This window comes from Mustela nigripes, chromosome 6 (assembly GCF_022355385.1).
Source record: "Mustela nigripes isolate SB6536 chromosome 6, MUSNIG.SB6536, whole genome shotgun sequence".
Taxonomy (NCBI): Eukaryota; Metazoa; Chordata; class Mammalia; order Carnivora; family Mustelidae; genus Mustela; species Mustela nigripes.
This window is the reverse complement of record NC_081562.1, coordinates 81,006,180-81,019,274: the sequence shown is the minus strand read 5'-3', so window position 1 is coordinate 81,019,274 and position 13,095 is coordinate 81,006,180. Positions and strand designations below refer to the sequence as shown.

General features: G+C 39.6%; 1 long non-coding RNA gene across 2 annotated transcripts in view; it reads left to right on the top strand.

Moving 5' to 3' along the window:
- The first annotated feature begins 6,835 nt into the window (after window positions 1-6,835).
- LOC132019607 (uncharacterized) overlaps window positions 6,836-13,095 on the top strand; it is a 57,421-nt gene continuing 51,161 nt past the window's right edge. For both annotated transcript variants that reach the window (XR_009404814.1, XR_009404813.1), the window contains exons 1-2: window positions 6,836-6,968; window positions 10,572-10,663. This is a non-coding gene — a long non-coding RNA (uncharacterized LOC132019607). The remainder of the gene's footprint in view (window positions 6,969-10,571; window positions 10,664-13,095) is intronic.

Sequence of the window (13,095 nt, the reverse complement as noted above, 5' to 3'; positions counted from 1 at the left end):
TTTACCACTGAGCTCCATCAGCTCTAGCTCCTAAATATCTTGCGTGAGTATCCTTGTTTCGCTTTCCACCACCACCTCTCTACCCAACATGCACTTGGACTCTGGGATAAGTCAACCAGTGATGTCATTATTCACTCTTGCTCCCCTGAAATTACTCTCCATAAAGCAGGGTAGGCTTTTATAAAAACAGATCTGGTGAAAGATTGCCTAGTTTTGACCCCTTCAGTGTCTTCCCATTGACTGCCTCTCCAGGCCCACCTCTTATCTCAGTCATATTGGTCTCTTTTCAGTTCCTTTCTGAGTAGTGGTCTGCTCAGCCTCAGGGCCTACTCGCCTGCTATTCCTTCCTCTCTTACTCCCTCTGTTCTTTAGTTCTTGGTTTTTGTTTACAAAGGAAAATGTTGAATATTTATCTTATTCCAGATACTGTGTTAATTGCTCAGAATACAGATAATGAAATGACATAATCCTGTCCAATATAGACCTTATAATCTAAGAAGGGATACTTAGGTATATTAGAGATATACCTAAGGGATATATTAAACAAATAATCTTCAAATAATTACAGTTGTGATCAATGATAAGCTGAAAGATAGGCAGGAAGATTTCAGGGAGCAAAATGGGAATATTGATTTTATCTTGTAAACACAGGGAAAACATTGTGGGAAGAATATTTAAGCTGACTCTCATAGGAGGAACAGTTATTCTTTAGGTAAGGGAGAGAAGAAAATTCTAAGCCAAGGAAAATAACATGTACAAAGTCCTAAGGCTAAAAAGAATTGAAAGGATCTAGTTCCAGAACATGAAGAGGAAGGGAGACATTGACTTAAATAAAGGGATGGCCCAGATCAGGTAGAGTCTGGTAGGCTCTGTTAAGCATTCTGGCCATTGAGGAATTCAGATTTAGGTGTCTTTTCCTCCAGGAAGCCTTCCTTCATTCCCCAGCTGGATGAGGCAACCAGCCCCCACTCTCTGTTCTGACATCACACACATAAGGTTCCACAGTCTCTCTTCTTCGCTGACCTTTATTGCCTTGTCTCTTTTCCCTGCTAGCTTGAGAACTCCACAAGGATAAGAAATTTGTCTCCTTCATCGCTGTTCGTCTGTGCCTAGCACAGTGCTTGGAATCCAGTTGAGAGTTCAATACAGGTGTGTTAAATAAATGAATGCCCCTCCTTTCTGTCACTGTCTAAACACGGGTTCTTCTGGTGCTTCCCAGAAGTGTGGAGGTCACCAGATATTCTTGCAACGGCCCTATTTATGGATCATTCTCCTTGATCATTAGAATAGCCTCTCCCCTGCTCTCCTGACTTCTGTTTTCTTGCTTCTCATTACCATCCTTCCTGCTGCTCCCTAGAATACTATCCCAAAGTAAAATTTGGATCATGTCTTTAAAAAAATTTTTTTCTACCCTCACAGACCCTTCATCACTTCTCCCTGTCCACAGAATAAACTTTAAGCTCCTTTGTTGCTGTCCTAAATCATCCATGAGTTGACCTTGACTTATGGATCTTATCTATCTTTGGTCTTATCTATGGTCTTATCTATTTTTCAGTTCATGTATTCTGACCTCTGATCATAGCCCAGTGCCCCACCATGTCAGATGCTCAGATATGCCGTATTCCAGCTGTGGTACCAAGAAGGAATACCTTTCTCTTTCTTCTCTGTTGATGTTTGGCTCGTCCTTTGCCATCCAGAAGAATCCCAGCATTCTGTTCTTTTTACTGTTTCCATAGCCCAGTGGTTCCCAAAGTACGGTCCCTGACCAGCAGCAAACTTGTCTGATGGGAAAATTCTCAGGTCTTACCATAGACTTACTGAAAACCTGGAGTGCTGGGGTGGGTGCGTAGGGGGATGGAGATATAAGCTGGTTGAACAAACCTTCTAGGTGATTGTCATGCACATTAATGTTTGCCCAGCTCTTGGCTGTACTTCTATTTTAAGATTTTAGAGTACATTAAGTTCTGGCTAATTATTTACTTATCAGTATCCCTTATTAAAATATAAGTAGCCTGAAGGCAAGAACTAGATCACATCCATTTTATCTCTGCCACAGTGGAGGAAATGAAATGGCAATGAAGTACAGGATACTTATGGGTAGTGGGTGCTGCTCCTTTTATTCCTAACGCAATTTAAGGTTTCCCCCTCTGCAAGTAAATTTATTTGGAAAGGAAGATAAATTATGTTGCTATACATGATATTACATTACACTATATTTCATCACGCACATATATATGTATCTATCTATATCTACCTATCTCTCTCTCTACCACTATAGTAATTAATTCACCTGCAACATTCTTAATGATGAATCCCAGACTTGAGTCTTAGGAACCTGCTAAGAAGAAAGTTCTCTAAGGGGAAACTGATTTGTCTTGCCTAGTTAGGATTTAGGATTTTTAGCCCTGCTTCTCAGACTTTCACATAAATATGAATCACCTGGGATCTTTTTAAACTAAAGTTTCCTGATTCAGTTGGTCTGTGGAGAGGCCCATGAGTCTGCCTGTCTCACAGGCTCCCAGGTGGTGCTGCTAGTCTGAGTGGGCCTCAGAGGGAAATTTTACAAATGACCTACCTTCTTGCAAACTAGCTATGTCGTTTTTGTCTTGCAGAAGGAGATTTGGCATGAGTACAACTTCTTTGTGGTATTTTTATTCATGTGTGGGTCAAAGGCCCTAGCTAGTGGTTCTCAACCCTGGTTACACTTTTGAATCATCTGGAGGTGGTTTTAAAAAATACCAGTGCCCAGGATCTGAGAGCCAGATTTAATGAACCACAGCCCTAGGCAATGAAGTAAAACAGGTGCAGAAATTACTGTTATGTTCCACACAGCAGATCTATGACAAGTCTGCCCTTGAGAAGTTTTTCATCTAAGTGGTAAGATGGTACAATGCATTTTAACAAGGATTTAACATAAAATTATTAAAAGGAAAAACAAAAAGCAAACTTTGTTCATGATATAAAATATGACAGACCACCTACAGGAATAGTTGGAAACCAAACCAAACAGTAGGCCTGCTGATATGTGTACGTTTCTCTGGAAATACTCCTAAGGAAATTGTTATTTGGGAGAATAGGAATCTTGCCTACTTGCTTGGATGATGAGGTTAGACCATCATAATTAGTGTATATGGCCCATTTGAAGATATTATAGCTGAAATATATTGGATTACGTTCCAATTCTTTATTTCATACCTTGTTACAGAATTGTGAGACATATATGCTCTTGTTGTGTTGACTTTGCAATGTCCCCCACAAGAGCAGGAACAACATATTTTCTTTTCTCATTGATGTTGGGATGGACCAGTGGAATGTCACAATACAAAGACTTTAAATTTTTTTTTTAAGATTTTATTTATTTGACAGAGAGAGATCACAAGTAGGCAGAGAGGCAGGCAGAGAGAGAGAGAGAGAGAGGGAAGCAGGCTCCCCGTGGAGCAGAGAGGCCAATGTGGAACTCAGTCCCAGGAAACTGAGATCATGACCTGAGCTGAAGGCAGAGGCTTAACCCACTGAGCCACCCAGGCGCCCCCAAAGACTTTAAATGTTTTGCTTGGCTTCTTGTACTTCCGCTGTTCCACAATAAGACCCCACTGAGGGGGGTGCCTGGGTGGCTCAGTCAGTTAAGTGTCTGCCTTTGGCTTAGGTCAATGTCTCAGAGTCCTGGGATCAAGTCCCAGGTTGGGTTCCCTGCTCAGCGAGGAGCCAGCTGCTTCCTCTCCCTGTGAGGAGTCTCCTTCTCCCTCTGCTCTCACTGTTGCTCTCTCCTTCAAATGAATAAATAAAATGTTATTGTTTTTAAAGATCACACCTAGGATAGCAGAGGTTCTGACTCACCTCCAGGAGACTTGGGTGCAGCTCAGAGATTTTTAAATATTAAACACAGGTAATTCACTAACTTCATTTAAGGAACTAGAAAGTCGAACAGACAACGTAGATGCATTTTGCCCAATACATTTAAGTTCTCTTAATCAATGACACATCTGAAATATACTTTATTGGGTGATTTCTGTGATGTAATCATCACTGTTTAATTGTAAAATAAGGATACAGTGGTTAGGGTTTTATAAAGTCAGAGTATTCAGTTTGGAAACTTCTTTATTTTGAGAATGTGCTATTATCTCTTTTTTGTTTAAATTATTTCTTTTTTGAAATGATATGATAGTTGGTTAGCTATGTTTTTTTCCCTTGCTTAGTTGGAAATTGAATGTTAGAAATCTTGCCTATGTTCCTAATTTTGGTGGTGTGCAGGAGGAGTTGCAGAATTTTCATGGCATATGAATCCAAAAGCTAGGAAACCACCTTTATAATCCATTACCTTCATCCAATGTAGAGAAATCAAATTTAGAAGATGAATATTAGCTGAGGATTAAATGAACCTGTAGGCAGAGGTCCTTCCTAGTTGCTGATAGGACAAACAAAACATGCCCTACAAGAAACCCATACTAATTAGATGTTATACCAGAGCACCGTGTTTTGCCATCAGTTTTTGTTTTGCTTGTTTGTTTTGTGAACTTGTCTTAAATTGGTGAGGCTTCTTCTGCAGAAATCAAGGATGGATAAAATAGATTTTAGCTAAGCAAATGCAGTGTTTACAACAAACCACACCTAATCATATAAAAATGTCAAAATTGCTCTTCCTAATAGTGTTATGAGGTGTTCTAAAATGATAAGCTGTTAATTTCTCTTTCTGGGATTTCTAGCTGACTGTCAAAATAATGGTAATATCACCTGATATATTTTCAATATTAAAAAAAGATTGGCAATATCTTTATAAATATGCAGTACTGCAGAATTGAGACAAATGGTACCAGTTGGCTATGAATAAACTTCCCTGATTACTGTTTGGAGGGGCTTTAACTCCTTCAACTCCATGAGGCAGCTATGACAGGGCAGAAACACAGGGACAGGCAAGACCTGGCCACCTGTGTGTGCTTGGACAAGTCCATTTAACCTCTCTGAACCTCAGTTTATTTATCTACAAAAGGCAGGATTTAGATTAGGTGGCTTTTAAGGACTGTACCAGAAATGAAATTCTATAATATTATATGTATTCATATAATTACATTTCCAAATGAAGAGGAAAAAAATGAGGTTAGTCTGGCCAAGTTACTCCTCAATACATTCTTAGTAAGGTAGTATTTTAGCAAATAAGGAAACAGAGCCACAGAAGGGTTAATCAACTTGCTCCAGATCACACAAAAACTTTATACTTTTGTATATGGTCTTTTGGATCCAATTTTAAATATATGTAGATCTATTTTTCCAAAAGAGCAGCCTCAAAAAATTCCCATTATCTGCATTTCACTTTAGCAGACATTAAAATTATTTTTACCCTCTTTAAGTGGATTATTAAATTCAGGGACATTTTCTGGTTTACAATTATAAATAAAGTATTTCTAAATACCAAGTGCCCTGACTTTAAAGAATCTTTACATTTTCCCTTTAAAAGATAAAAACCGGGGGCCAACTTTGGGGCCTAATCAGTTAACCATCTGTCCTCAGCTCAGTTAATGATCTCGGGATCCTGGGATCAAGCCCCAAGTCATTGTGGGCTCCCTGCTCAGTTGGGAGCCTGTTTCTCCCTCTCCCTCTGCCTCTCCCCGTGCTTGTGCCCCCTCTCTCTCTCTCTGTCAAATAAATAAATAATTCTTTGAAAAAAAATAAACAAAAACCAATTGAGTAAGCTGAAAAACAACTTGCTTTTTCCAATTATTATACATGCACGTGTGTCTGCATCTATGTGCCTGTGTGTGTATGTATATGTATGTCACAGGGAGGAAAATGCTATGTCATTTTGTTTTCTCCTAACGCTTTTTACTCCCATTCATCATAATATAGTCATTACCTAATTATCTATAAAATGTGGCCCAGGTGAAACCCAGCTATCCTTAGTTTTCATAAGGTGCTCGAAGCACAGAGGGCTTCATGGACGTCATCAAGGTCACACAGAACTTTACAATCCTGGCTGGGATTAGAATCTAAATTTCCTGACCCAGGCGCTTTTCTCCCATGAGGCTGTTCTCTTAGAGGGCTTAGACTACGGCCTCCTTCGCAGGCAGGATTTGGACACTCTCGTGAAATGCTTCATTAACAGTCACAGCGCTCTTGAGCATGGCTACCAGTGACATCCCCAGGTAACAGATGATGGGTTTTGAACAGGAAATCAGGGAATTTAGAGCATAAATTCACTGGAAAATAAAGTAAGGTATGAGAACAGGCTGGCCTTTTACTAATAGTCAAGCCACGGCTTTCACACTGGGATTCCATTTTTTCCTCTTGGCTCATTACTCCACCTCCACAAGCATTTGGTTTAAATCGGATACTGTCCCTGGGACTAATATTCAACAGCCTAAGATCTTGTCTTTTCAGTTTGGATTTATTTTTTTCCCTACTAAAGCAGATTTCAATGTATTTATAAGAACTCCGTCGATGGTACTGTATAAATAGTATTCCAACAAGTTTCCTCAACCCTAATTAGAATATTGTTTTATTACGCTGCACATTTCCTAAATCGCACACTAATTAAACGTATATTGTACTTCATTATTACCCATGAACAACTATCCGTACTCAGGATTTACGGCTGTGTACCGTGGTGGTTGATGACGGTATCAGCATTTCAATTTCAAATGCGTTTCAGAGGTTTAGAGCTTATCTGGAAAATTAATTGCAGCTGAAAACCTGGCGTGGCCTGTTTTTACACAGACCAGCCTGGGGCTCTCCTGTTCCCAGCTCCTTTTTCTGGAACAGCTGCCAGGGGAGTGGGGTGAGGAGTGGGAGAGGGGCATAAAAGGAGAGTGGATGGGTGCCGGGGGGTGGGGGGAAGCAGAGAGCCACTCTTCTCAGACCTTTCCACCAATCGCTGGAGTCTGGAGGGGAAATGAAAACTCTTTTCTGCTTAATGAATGCAGTAAGTGGACGGAAGCCTGAGTTCCCAGCACTCCATTAGCCAGCCAGCCAGCCAGGTATTGGCCACTGTCAACGTTGGCAGAGTTTGCCCTTTGTTTATTTTTTAAGCAAGGACTTTGGAGTTTCGTGGGGTTTTCTGTTTGTTGGTTTGGTGTGGTTCGGTTTTAGTTGATCTCAGCTACGGGGTTTCAAAATATGGACATGTTTGTTGGCTTAGAAGCAGATAGATGAACCTTGAAGGCAATTGGACTTTTTCCTGCCAGCTCATCCCTCAACTTTTCCAAAGGCAGGTCAGGGAACAATAAAGACAGCTACTCTGGCTGGTGGCCTTGCAACCCACGTACTCAGCATTCTGCTTTGTGACTTTAATTGTACTCTGCTTAACAACATAGAAGAGCAGTTTTCCAAAGGAAAAAACAGGAGCATTTGCTTTATTTATTTATCTATTTTTACTAATTTAACAGGAAGGTCCTGGTAATAGACTAGGAACTTTCAGTTTACCATGAACACTGAAAAGCCAGAACTCCCTGTTGAATTCAAAGGACCATTTGGTTGCAAAAAGCAGCAACCAACAAACCCCAGGTTAAGTTAATGGAATGCAAGAACCAGAAGTACAGCTGAATATTATGAGCAGTTGGAATTATAAGCTGGGAAGTCTTCAGGAACCAAGATTGCCATTCTTTGTCATCTTTCTTGCCCATGCTTAGCTTCTCTTTATTTCAATGGTGTATTTCACTTCTACCTCTTTTGAGACATCTGCTTTACCCTCTGCCTTTTACTGTGATCTGGTTCTCCCCACAGTTCCCAAACTCCCAGCCTTGAGGGTCTACGTGACTCTCCATTTCCAGTGACTACAACTAATTACTACTGTTCTGCTATCTCAGTTTAAATTAAGAGACAGGCTCTGATTGATTCCACTTGGGTCAGCCGTCCAGCCCAGGTCTGATAAGTTTTGATGGGTGTGATGGCACCACCACCAGTAAATACGTTACTTACTTTTTAGAGTCTATGAAAGCAGCATTGCCAAGAAAGAGGGTGTTGGCTGGACACCTAGTGTATTGTACACACACCCTGGAAATGGCTTAATGGCAAGCAAGTGGTATCATATGTGAAAAACGGGTCATAGAAAACAGAAAACAGTTTAATTCACTGGCTTCTAAGCATTAGAGGGCATACATACTCTTGCACTGCCTATGAAAAATGCAGATGCCACAGCTCCCTCCAGAGATGATGGTGTAGGGGTAGTTAGCAAGAATCAGTACTTTTTAATAAGTCTTTCAGAGGAGTCCAATGAAAATGGTCTGTATACCTCATTTTGAAAAGCCATGGTTTCTCAGCTGATCCTTAACACATTCAGGTATAGCAAGTGATTAGTGGCAAAGAACATCTTTAATGATACTTAGTGTTGGTAATGTACAAGAACCCCTGATTTTTCCCATAGTGACTGGAGCAAGTTAGTGAGTGGGAATGAACTATGTCCTACATCTGAGCTTTGACTGTGATCTAGTGATAGGTGTGTATAAACAGTTCAGGATCCTATTCAGAGAAATGCCAAGTGCTTTCGTTTTACGAGGGATAGTTCCTGTCTGAAAAATAAAAGATAAATTAATTATGAAATAACATGGTCATATTAACAATGCCAGAGCAGTCCGCACTAGAGTGAAACATACCAGAGTTGATTACATTAGCTTGCCTGGGAGGATTGATACTAAACTGTCAGGAGTGACATAAAAGAACTTATAGTGCTGTTAGTCCTACCTCGCAGGAGCATCAGAGAGGATAATTTAATTTCTTTCATCCTTGTTTCCAGGGTTTCATACCTTCCTGAAAACGCTCATTTTAAAGCACACAGATTTATAATTTTTCACCACCCCCCCGCCAAGTTAAAAATAAACCGAACGGTTGCAAGCTTGCTGTTTTGTGTGTGTTGAAGAATGGTTTCAGGTTAGCTGGTGGGCCAAATATCTACCTTCCAACACGCAGGGCTCCGCCTGTTTTACTGGATGGAAACACCAAAGCTGTGGAGGAAGAACAAAATTAAAAAGAAATTAAGATATGAGCTTCGTACAGCCAAGTACATCATCATCTTTCCACATGAGGCACAGACCGTGGTTTTCCAGGCGCGCACAGGAGCGTGGCACCTGTGTTCATTTAAATGATTACACATTCAACAAAATTTGAATGTGCGATGTGCAATCATTTGAATCACTCATTATACATTAAAATAAACTGACACAAATACAACCCGTTCTCTGCTGCTTTTGAGACGCTAAGTAAATTAAAGAATGAAACCCAGGTGATGCTAGGCAGAAGATTTGACATACAATAGAGTCAGAAAATTCCGAATTCATGGTTTTTGACTGTGATCAGATAACTTTCGGTGCCGGCATGCGATTAGAAACACAGCAAGAGGAAGAACAGTGTCTGTTCCTTATCCTGGATCTTCCCACCTGGGGCTCCCAGACCACTTCTCACGGGGCTTTGGACCCTAGCTTAGCAAGTGGCAAGAATGTAGTCCTCCAGCAAAGTACAGGTGTTTTGCCCAGCATCCCCCATTATAATTGTTCGTGATCACCATCTCTTCCTTTTTATGGCTAATGATTCTTACATCTGACTTGAACGGGGCTTCTGAGACTGTCAATCCACTGAAACTGTTTTCAAGGTTTACCACTTTGACAAATCCAAATTTCCTCCTTTCCAATCTTCCCTGACCTGTCAGCATTTGAAACGGATGACCCCCTGTCTCCTACCTGAAACTTCTCCTTCCTTCCACAGTAACACACAGTTGTAGTTTTCCTTTCTCATGGTAGTTCTGCTGAGCCTTATCCCCCTCCTCCTCCATATTAAAATCTGAAATTTAAATGTGATGAAAAGAGAACTCTTACTTTTTAAACATACCTCTCTTTAATAGTAGCATTTCTATCCCTAGTTGCTCAGGCAAAAAATGAGTTATTCTTCACTTCTGTCATTCCCTCTCTCCATCACATGTTCAATTCATTAGCAAGTCCATTCAAGACTGCACCCAAATGTTCCCCAATCCTTTGGGCTCCATTACCATTCACCCTGATGACTATTACAGCTATCAGTTTTCTTTCCTTCTAGTAGTAGTCAGTGTTCTTTCCCTCCAATTTTATCCATCTTTACTGATAACACCCTTGTCAGTCACCCATCATATTTTGCCTGGCTACTGTAATTACCTTCTAATTGACCTCCTAACTCTACGACCAAGAGATCCTCTAAAAAATACAGAGAAATTTTGACATTTCCTATAATAGCTTCCTATTATATTTAGAATAAAATTTAGGATTATCGTGGCATACAAAGCCCTAGGAGATCTATTTCTGAATTCCATGACCATATTTTCTATGATTATTCACTTCACAGAATGTTCTTTTAAAAACTTAAATCTGACTTTGTTTTTCCCCGGATTAAAAACCTTCAAAGTTTAGTAATCTTTACCACATTGTACAATGTTACGTCTGTTAAGAATATTTTTGGCTCTAAGTAATGGAAAAACTAATTAATGGTGTCTTTAAAAAAGGGATGAATTTTTCTTAAAGAACAAGAAATCCTAAGTAGACAGTTTGTGGTATTGGTGCAGCTGTTTAATGATTCCATGAAGTCCTCAGATTCCTTCTTTTTTTCTCTTCCATCCTTAGTATGTTGGTGTTTGATCTTATGCCTATCACTTCATGGTCCCAAGATTGTTTGTAAAGTTCCAGACATCACACCTATATCATCCGTGTTCAAGGTAAGAAAAAGGTAGAAGAGATAGGAGCTATCTCTCCTAAAAAGGTAGAAGAAGTACTCCTCCTCCAGGGCCTTTGCACTTATTTCTCCAGCTGGAAAGAGTTTTCCCCAAATTTTCATATGGTTTGTTCCTTGTAACTACGGAGGTCACAATACAGATATCTCAAAGAGAAGAGTTACTAATCCAAAGTAGCACCTCTTAGTTTACTCTGTTTTTTTTTTTTTCCTCTTATTGAAATCTATAGCATTTTGTAGGGTCGCTATAACTAAGTATCAAAGACGAGGTGGCTTAATGTCTTCCTTCAGGTTTCTGTAACAAAAATACCATAGATGGGGTAGCATACATTACCGAAATTCATTTCTCACAACTCTGGTGGATAGAAAATCAAGATGCCTGCTGATTCAATTCCTGGTGAGAACCCTCTTCCTGGTTTGCAGATAGACACCTTCTTGTGTGTTCTCACATGGCAGGGAGAGAGCAAGGAAGCAACTTCTTTTGCATCTCTTCTTATAAGGGCACTAATACCACCATGGAAGCTTTATTCTTAGGACCTAATTATCTCCCAAAGACCCCATCTCCAAATGTCATCACAATGAGGACTAGGGTTTCAACATACGGATTTGCATGTTCAGTCCACAGGACTCAAACAATGGAAATTTATTGTCTCATAGTTCTGAAAACTAGAAATCCAGATCAAAGTGTTGGGGTTGATTCCTTCTGAAGGCTGTAAGGCAAAGAGTTGCTCCAGACCCTTCTCCTTGGCTTGCAGATGGCCATTTTTCTCCCTGCATCTTCACATTGTCTTCCCTTTGCATCCGTCTGTATCTTCTTCTCATAAGGATACTAGTCATATTGGATTAGGATCCAAGCTAATAACCTCATTTTAGTGTGATTACCATTGTAAAAAAACATCTATCTCCAAGGTCCTGTTCTGAGGGATGAGGGTTAATAATTCATATATATTCATAATATTGTATATGATATATAGTATATATATAATTCATATAATATGAATTTATAATATGAATTTATCTATATGAATATAGATACTCATAACACATATGGATTGAATCATGTCCTCTTCCTCAAACCATAACAAACTCAATAAATATGTGCTAAACGAATGGATGGATTTGAATCATAGCCACCATTTACTGAATGTTTACAATGTGTCAGGTGCTACATGGAGTGCTTTAACCCATGTCCTTTAATTCTCACAGTAATTCAGTGAAGAAGTTTCTACATGTATTCTCTTTTAGAAATGGGAAAACGATAGCTAGAGTTGTAATGAGTAAAAGGGCAATATAGTGGAAGCCAGGAAGACAATGAAGGCTGGGATGTCTCTATCAAAATACTGAGGAAACTTCATTTGAGACATCTTCATTACCGTTGACCACATTAGATCATAATTAGACAAGAAGACTGAAATAGAGAGTTTAGACAGGGGTCAGCAAACTGGTTTCCATGAAATACATATTTTAGGCTTCTGGGTCACATGGTTTCTGTCATAACTTCCTTGTCATTGTAGTATGAAGAATCCATAAAGAATACATAAACAAATGACCATGGTTGTGTTCCAATAAAACTTTATTTATGAAAGCCAGTGACTAGTCTTGGTTAAAGAAATTTTTATTTTTTTTGTCCTTTCATTTTCCTAAAAGCAAATTAATTTTATGAATTTAGAAAAGCTTTGCTGACCTGCATCTCTGAGATGTCCCTTTTAAAAAGATTTGTACTATATCATTCTAAATCTGAGAGATACTCCGAAGGTCTACAACTGTCCTCCCAAATGTTCTCTCCTCTGGAAAATTTATTGTCACGTCCTTTTACATGGTGGACTTATTTCTGAGTGATGACAGAAGAGAGCTCTGGGGACAGAAAAGAAGTCAAAGGGACAGAGATGCAAAAGCTAGCAATCCTGAGTTTCATTCCTGGCTGAGGGATGAACAAAGCTAGCTTCAGTGCCTATTACTTCAATTCTCCATGAGTTGTTTCCTTGCCTGAAGAGATCAGAAAACAAACTTTTATCTAAGGATGTAGTCCTGGGGTGCCTGGGTAGCTCAGTCATTAAGTGTCTGCCTTTATACTGGCATAAAAACAGACACATAGACCAGTGGAACAGAGTAGAGAGCCCAGATATGGACCCTCAACTCTATGGTCAAATAATTTTCCAAAACAGGAAAAAATATACAGTGGAAAAAAGACAGTCTCTTCAATAAATGGTGCTGGGAAAATTGGACAGCTGTATGTTGAAGAATGAAACTCAACCATTCTCTTAAACTGTATACAAAGATAAACTCGAAGTGGATAAAAGACCTCAACGTGAGACAGGAATCCATCAGAATCCTAGAGGAGAACATAGGCAGTAACCTCTTCGTTATTAGCCACAGCAACTTCTTTCAAGATATGTCTCCAAAGGCAAAGGAAACAAA